Below are 8,919 nucleotides of genomic sequence, written 5' to 3'. Positions count from 1 at the left end.
CTAATGAAAATTTGGTCCTGGCCATAAAAATTGTTTGGAATGGCGCCTGAAAATTTCCTGTCGCAGATGTTTCAACAGAAGGTGCTTGCATGCCATTCGTTAATACACCAGACGGGACTCAGTGCAACCATCGCTCTAACCAGTAAGTAACACACGCAGCATGCATGCCGCTTTGCCAAGTCTTTTGACTATCGTGTGTGTTCTGGATCCCTCAGACTGAACCATACCTTGATGCCACTGCATTGTCAATGAAGAGTAATATTTGGGGATCACTGTGCCGGACGGGGTCCTGTTAAGAATATGGGATGCCTGTGCTAAGCTATAGCACATGCCTGAATACTGCACATTGGTACTAGAGTTCATATCTAGCCAATTTTTTTGTTGTTTTTTTTAGTTTAGTTTAGATTTTTATGGTTTTTTTTTTTTTTTGCAGCTGTCTCTCAACTACCAGTGCATATGAACCTCATTGCAGCCACTAGAATACCTTTTTCAATCAAAAATGATGTTAAAATTCAGTCTGAAGCACTCTGTAATTAAAGTGGCACATGGAAATACTGTAATTATCAATGCGCTGAAAGGATTTTACACATGCAGAACAGTTTCTTCGATTTTTTTTTTAATGTGATTTCAGAATTATGAGGAGCAACAACAGTTGAAATGAGAAAGAATCAAAGCACTTCGGCACATGTTCTCCCGGGACTGTTTAGCTGTCTCATGTGGCCTTTTGGCATATTTTTCTTTTCTACACTGTATAGAGATTAAGCTATTAAATGCTGAAATGTCCACTGCAAATCAAAACACGTGCCACTGCCTTGCAAAGTGGAGAGATATTAATATGTATGTACAGCAGTGCTCCTTGTTTTTAGAGACAGGCAACCATAGAATAATTAAGGCACAAATGAAGTTATTCAAGGAATAATTCTGACTGTCTAAGGGAGCTGAAAATAGTGTTTCTTTCTTCAGGGCATCTGATTTGCAGAATAGATTCAAAGATGGGAGTTTTGCAGTTGTTTTCCTTTTATTTATTTGGAGCAAAACTCAGGGAACATAAGAGTAGATGTTGGAGAATACTAGCAATGGCTTGTTAGTATATTTTGCAGCACTGGGGATCATATTCAAAAATATCTCCCCCCCCCCCCCCCTAAGGAATTACAGCAGCACTGAAAGCGATGAAGCCTTGGAAGATGAAATGTGGATCAACTGATGCCCAGTCAGAGATCTAAAAATGGCTGCCTCACTGTGCCTTCTTCATTCTGAAATACACACACATTCCAATGATTCTCAAATGTAGATACTTGCATAATTTGGCCTTGTGGCAGGGTGTATTTATGCATGACAGTCTGACACTCAATAATAATAACATGGCATGGGTAATGCAAAGAATAAATTAAGATGATTCCTTCTGCCCTTCTTTCTTATTATCACTAAGCAAAAATAGACAACAGAAAACTTGGAATAGAATATGCAATGAAATGTAACATGCAAACAACATGCTGGATAATAGCAGATAAAGACCTGCATAACCCATCCAGTCTGCCCAGCAAGGTGGTTAGAGCTGTATATTCTGTGCAGCTTGCTTTCCCCCATGATTTCATAGAATTTTCAAAAGTCATTCCACTGATATTTTGAGTTGAGGTGCTGCTCTGTGTTTGGTTTCCATCCTATTGCCCTTTAGGGATCCTCTTTGTATATCCCATTCTTTTTGAATTCCAGTGCTGCTTCTGACTCCACCACCTCCACTGGGAGGGTATTCTAAGCATCCAACACACTTTCATAGACACATGAAGCTAGAAATCCTGATCTGGCCTCTCCTTCATTCCATTCTCTGTGTGATTTAAAGGAACAGGTATCTTCAAGTTTAGATGCATTATATAGGTTCTCAGGGAAGGTGCAATATAAAAACAGAAATAGCAGAAGTAACTTTGTATGGATAAGTTATCTGTGTAACATCATGCCAGCATTTTCTGCAAACTGGGTTGAACACATTGGTCAACTGATATTCTACATAAAGATATACAGATAATTATCCATATATCGTCATGTGATTCCTGAACAGCTGAATATTGACTTTGTTATTATTACACATGGGCTGAATCTACTAGATAAAAGGTATTATCACCTTAGCAAACAAATATAATCGTAGAATATATGGTCAATGTGTAGATGCATTTTAGATGCACTATCGAAAATGTCCCTCCACGTAGACTTAAGTCAGACTTTGGATGTTTTGCACTAGACATATCAAATCTGAATAGGAAATATATCCAGATTGTAAGCTCTGTCGAGCAGGGACTGTCTCTTCATGTTCAGGTGTACAGCGCTGCGTACGTCTAGTAGCGCTATAGAAATAATAAGTAGTAGTAGTAGTATTTTTGAAAAAAGAAAACAAATCTTTCCTTTTTTCAAAAACTTTGTTTCAAACAAAGTTTTCTGCTTTGTGTGTTTATCTTTATAGGCCATTTTGAAAAAAAACAACAACACACAAGTTTAAAAAATGCACAAAATCAAGCTACTGGAATGCAGGAGGGGCCAGCATTTTTAACAGACTGGTCCATCAGACATCCCAGTAGAGCAATGGAGGCATTGCTGTGAACTTCACATAAATGCTCCCAGGTGCACATTTCACCATTACTCCCTTATCTTGTCTGCTGAGCCCTCCAAAACCCACCCAAAGCTTACTACCCCCAACTGTACACCATTACAATAGCCCTTATGGGTATATGTGGGTACAGTGGGTTTCTTGTGAGTTTTGTAGGGCTCACAGTTTCCACCAAAAGTGTAACAGGTAGGCGGAGGTATGGGCCTGGGTCCACCTGTCCACCACTATACTACTCCAGGGACCTGCATGCTGCTCTAATGAACCTGGCTAAAACATCTGAGGCTGTCATAGAGGCTGATGAGTACTATTTTTATTCACATTTTTTTTTGGGGGGGGTGGGGGTGGGAGTGGGAGAACATCAGTGACCACTGGAGGAGTAAGGGGGAGGTCATCCCTGATTTCCTCCAGTGGTCATTTAGGGCACATTTTTGTGTCTTAATTGTTAGAAAAAGAGGTCTAGACCAAAATGTTGAAGTTTTTGCTCTAGACATTTTAGTTTTGTTCCATTATGGCTGTAAAACATCCAAGTGTTTCGCACGCCCTATTCTCACCTTCAAAACACCCCCAACATGCACCCTTGTGATTTGGATGCACTGCACATGAAATACCTAGATAGATGTCTGCAAAATGCTTTGAGAAAAAATCCATCCAAATTATGCTTTGTGACACTTTTTGGATGTTTTTCTCTTTTGAAAATGAATTCCATACTATACTGTAAAGCCTGTGGTCTATGTACGATGAAGACTATTTAGTATGCACACTAAAGACACTGATCATAAAGCCGCTGAACTATATAGCTCATTTAATAAATTACTTTAGGTATTCACGGGGCCATAGGGAAGCAGGAGTGCCAACATTGTTCCTCATCCATTGGTTTAACTTCCTTGGCTGTGACACGATGCAACACAATGGGTGGGGTGGGAGTGCCTAGGGGCATGCCTCATAGGGTACATTTCTGACTCAGGATGCTATTGTTTGATGTAGATTTTAATATGTGCAGCTAATATAGAACTAAAAAAAATAAGTAAACATGGCATATTAGCAGCTGGCAAAAAAGAGAAAAAACCAAGAAAAATCCCATGAAACACCAAAGAAGAAAAATAACACAGTGGGACTGACCAAAATGGATGACCCAGGTGATCCAGCCCTAAAAGAGTCTTTTACTAAAGGTTAGCTCGAGTTATCTGCAGCAGGTCCCATTTTATTCCTATGGACCCCGCTGCTGATAACTGAAGCTAATCTTTAGTAAAAGACACCCTAAATATTCTTTATTGTAAAACAATGTACAAGGAACAGGTGAAGGAAATCACAACAATCTCTGAATATAACAGTGGACTCAACATTAGTGCCTTCATCAGGAGTCCACAAACAATATGTAGTTTCTGTATCATATATGACAAGAAGCTAAAGGAGAGCTCAAAAACTCATGGGTGAATAAATTTTGCTAGATAAGTTTCATGGAATCTTCCTTAAAACCAGTGTTACAGAGGTCATTGATCAACCGCTACACCGTGCTCCCACTCCTACCACTGGAATGAGAAAGCAAGCACGTTTCCTTTACAGTCACATCCATTAATCTCCTTGTGGAGAAGCATCATCTTCCTCATTCCAGTGGTGGAGAACGGTGTAGTACTTGATCAATGATCCTCTGTAACATTGGTTTTGAGGAAGATTCCATGGAACTTATCTAGCATTGGAATGATTAAGGCCACAACACTTATGTGGAAAAATGCAAAGTGATGCACATTGGGAAGAATAATATGAATCATAGTTACCTGATGCTAGGTTCCACCTTAGGAGTCAGCACTCAAGAAAAAGATCTAGGTGTCGTCGAGGGGCATAATCGAAAGGGATGCCCAAGTTTTGCTGAGGATGCCCTCACAAAACATCCTGATGGAGGGGCAGAGAAACCCGTATTATCGAAACAAGATGGACGTCCATCTTTCGTTTTGATAATATGGTCGGGGACGCCCAAATCTTGAAATTTAGGTCATTCTTAGAGATGGTCGTACCTAGACTTGGTTGTTTCTGATTTTCGGAGATAATGGAAACCAAGGACACCTATATCAGAAACGACCAAATGCAAGTCCTTTGGTTCTGGGAGGAGCCAGCATTTGTAGTGCACTGGTCCTGCTGACATGCCAGGACACCAACCGGGCACCCTAGAGGGCACTGCAAGGACTTCATAAATTGCTCCCTGGTACATAGCTCCCTTACCTTGAGTGCTGAGCCCGCCAAACCCCCCCAAAACCCACTACCCACACTGTACACTACTACCATAGCCCTTACAGGTGAAGGGGGGCACCTAGTTGTGGGTACAGTGGATTTGTGGTGGGTTTTGGAGGGCTCACATTTACCACCACAAGTGTAACAGGTAGGGGGAGGGATGGGCCTGGGTCTGCCTGCCTGAAGTACACTGCACCCACTAAAACTGTTCCAGGGACCTGCATACCGCTGTGATGGACCTGAGTATGACATCTGAGACTGGCATAGAGGCTGGCACAAAATATTTTGAAAGATATTTTTTGAGGGTGGGAAGGGTTAGTGACCACTGGGGGAGTAAAGGGAGGTCATCCCTGATTCTCTCCAGTGGTCATCTGGTCAGTTTGGGTACCTTTTTGTGCCTTGGTCATAAGAAAAAATGAACCAGGTAAAGTCCAATTGCTCGTCAGGGACGCCCTTTTTTTCCAAGTCCCGCCTTCGCTACGCCTCCGACACGCCCCCGTGAACTTTGGTCGTCCCCGCGATGGAAAGCAGTTGGGGACGCCCAAAATCGGCTTTCAATTATACCGATTTGGGCGACCCTGTGAGAAGGACACCTATCTTACGATTTGTGCCAAAACATGGGCGTCCTTCTCTTTCAAAAATGAGCCTGATTGTAGACAATATGCTAAAATCTTCTGCCCAGTGTACGTCAGAGGCCAAAAAAGCAAACAGGATGTTAGGAATTATTAGGCGAGGGCTGCAAAATAAGACCAAGAATATTACAATGCCTCTGCATCACTCCATGGTGCAACCTCACCTTGAGTATTGCATTCATTTCTGGTTTCCATATCTCAAAAAAGATATAGCAGAATTAAAAAAGGTTCAAAGAAGAGTGATCAAAATGATAAAGGAGATGGAACTCCTCTCATATGAGGAAAGGATAAAGAGGTTTGGGCTCTTCAGCTTGGAAAAACAGATGGTTGATGGGGGGATATGATTGAGGACTATAAAATCCTGAGTGCTGTAGAACGGGTAGAAGAATCAATTTTTCACACAAAGTACAAAGACCAGGGGACACTCAATGAAATTACATGGAAATATTTTTTAAATAAATAGAAGGAAATATTTTTAAACTCAAAGAATAGTTAATCTCCAGAACTCGTTGCCAGAGGATGTGGTAACAGCGATTAGCGTATCTGGGTTTAAAATGTTTTGGACAAATGCCTGGAGGAAAAGTCTATAGTCTATTATTGAGATGGACATGGAGAAAGCCACTGCTTGCCCAGGGATTAGTAGCATGGAATATTGCTACTATTTGGGTTTCTTCCAGGTACTTGTGACCTGGATTGACCACTGTTGGAAGCAAGATACTGGGCTAGATTGAGCATTGGTCTGACCCAGTAAAGCCATTCTTATGTTCCATGTTATTGTAATTAAACACCTTCAGCTTAGATGGCATGGTGGAGACATAGATGCCATACTGTTTAAAGAGCAGCGGAGATTCATTTTTAAATTCAATATTGTTTCACCTTCATACCCGAATCAAGAATTAGACCTTAGACCTTCTTTGCAATTAGCCCCTTTGGAAGTCCGGTGTTTAACCTGTGTTTCCCTTTTGCTTTGAAAGAAATGGTGTTGCATTTTGTAGCTTTTTTTCTTTTCTTCTTTTCCTCCTTTTTCTCTCTCTTTCTTTATTCTTTTTCCTCCCCATCTGCCCTCACCCTCCTTCCATTTTCCTTCTTTCTTCCTCTTTCCCTTCCTTTTCCCCTCATTTCCTTTCCCTTCTCATCCAAAAAATAATTTGTATTTTGGATGTGCATATTGGACGTGTGCCAAGTGGCATTTGACGCACATAGGTCATTATCGCCCAGTTACAACGTGAGTATTTATGGCTAGGTCAATGGCTGGCGGTATGGTCACAGACCCAAAATGGACGCACGGCAATTTTTGATTTTGACGCATGTCCATTTTCAACAAAAAAATTTAAAAAGGCCTTTTTTACAAGTGCGCTGAAAAATGGATCAAAACCTGTGCCTACACTACCACAAGCCATTTTCAGTCCACCTTAGTAATTGGACCCCTTACTGCGTACGACTGGTAGCGCTATAGAAATGATTTATAGTAGTATAGTAGTACTGTTTAAGTGACCTGGAACACTTTTCTGACAGCTCATAGAACTGTTGTCCTGTGATCCACATGATGTGCAATATTTACTTTCCCCCTGATATTCAAAACTATTTAACCAGCCAGGAGCCATTCCTGGCCAGTTAAATAGGATTTAAGTTCCTTACCGTGGATATTCAGCAGGAGGTAACCGGTTATCTCCCACTTTCACATGACATAGCTAATTAGGCGCAGATATTCAGCACCTTATCGACTATGTACCCGAATGTAACTCAATTTGAGCTACTACTGAAAAAGGTGAGGGCAAAATCCAAATAAATAAATTAGTGCTGATAATTGGTTAACACCAATTATCAGAACTGATTGGCCATTATTCAATTAATTTACATGCTGTAAATTTGACACATGCCCAATTTAATGCAAGTAACTTTAGGCGCCACATAGAATTTGGGCATTAGGTTATAGAATTGCTTTTAGTATATCCAGGCCTTTTTATTTTAGGTTTTAATTTATAAACTGCAATAAAACACCTTAATGCAAAAAAAAAAAAAAAAAAAAACCACCCACAAATAAAGCAAAACAGTGTTGGATAAACACTGGCTAAACACTGCTTCCCTTAATACTGTTTAACCTGTCTCTTTGTCTGCCTTGCATCCTTCACTCTGCTTTTGTGCTATAGCTGCACTGGTCAAATATATGTACTTGATTCCACTAGAAAAAGTACTCAGCAATAATATGAGTGACACTGATAAACACAGTGATAAACACAGTTTCTGCTACCCTCGAATGATCTTTAATTAATTGGAACATAAAGACCTATTTTTACATTTTATAATTTTATGAAAATCTAGAAAGAAAAGCCTTAATTACATCTATGTTTTATTTATTTATTTATTTATTTCTAGCAATTTGATATATTGCAGTAATACTGTGTGAATCTTTGGTGAACATCCCTGACCTGCCCATGTCCCTCCCATGGCCATGCCCCCTTTCGGGTTGTGCACTAGAAGATTTACTGGTGGATCTTTATAGAATAACATTTAGCAAGATGTGTGTGCAAATTCAAAATGTTGCCCATTAATACCAATAATTGATTGTTAGCACTCAATTACTGGCAATAATTGACTTGGTAGCCAATTTAGTTGCACACAAATCATAGGATAGAGTGCAATTTTGCACGTGGAAATTTGTGAATCATTTATAGACTCTTTCCCCATAATATCCAAATAGGTTTCCTTGTTCCAAGGGTTTGGCAAGATCTGTGGACCAGACGAATTTTGATATTTTTAACCACCAGTATACTCTCTGACCATTTAGTATCGTTGAGTCATATTAACCAATCCTAAATACTGAAAACAGAAACTCTTTTCAATAGATAAGAAGTTTTGACAACCTTCTTTTGGGAGCCTAAATGAAAAACCATGGCATGAAGAGATTATACTGTAATAATGTAACTAACAATGTAAGGAAAGGAATGGAATTCCGCAGGATCACAGGAAGGTTATGAACAGCCCAGGCAGACACAGAGACTACAACCAGAATTAAACAAGACAGAGTCCAGAGCTGCCTCCAACTCCTTCACCTGCTTTTTCTCAATGTCATTTTCAGCCTGGCCAATGATAGAAAACAGACTCCACAAGTATTTTAGAAACTTTTTAAGACCACCAGGGCAACTTGAAAACATTCAGGGACTGACACTTAGCTAGGGCGGCATGCCAAGCTTATCACTCGTGGCTTAAATAAAATGCTTCTATGAGAAAATAATCATCCTTCTATTCATATGGCCTGGGTGTGAACTCAAAGAGCTCTGTGCTTTCTCACCACTTTAAACGAGGAACATCAATCACTGGTCTCTGAATGTTGACTCTGACATCTGATGTCTTATTCTACAACAAAAAGGAAAACCAATTCTTTTTCTTTTTTACTTGAATAAATGTGTCATTGGAATTTAATGGGGTATAATATAAAGCATGTCCTTACAGAACTATATT

This window comes from Microcaecilia unicolor, chromosome 1 (assembly GCF_901765095.1).
Source record: "Microcaecilia unicolor chromosome 1, aMicUni1.1, whole genome shotgun sequence".
NCBI classification, from domain to species: Eukaryota; Metazoa; Chordata; class Amphibia; order Gymnophiona; family Siphonopidae; genus Microcaecilia; species Microcaecilia unicolor.
Note: the sequence above shows the minus strand (reverse complement) of the source record.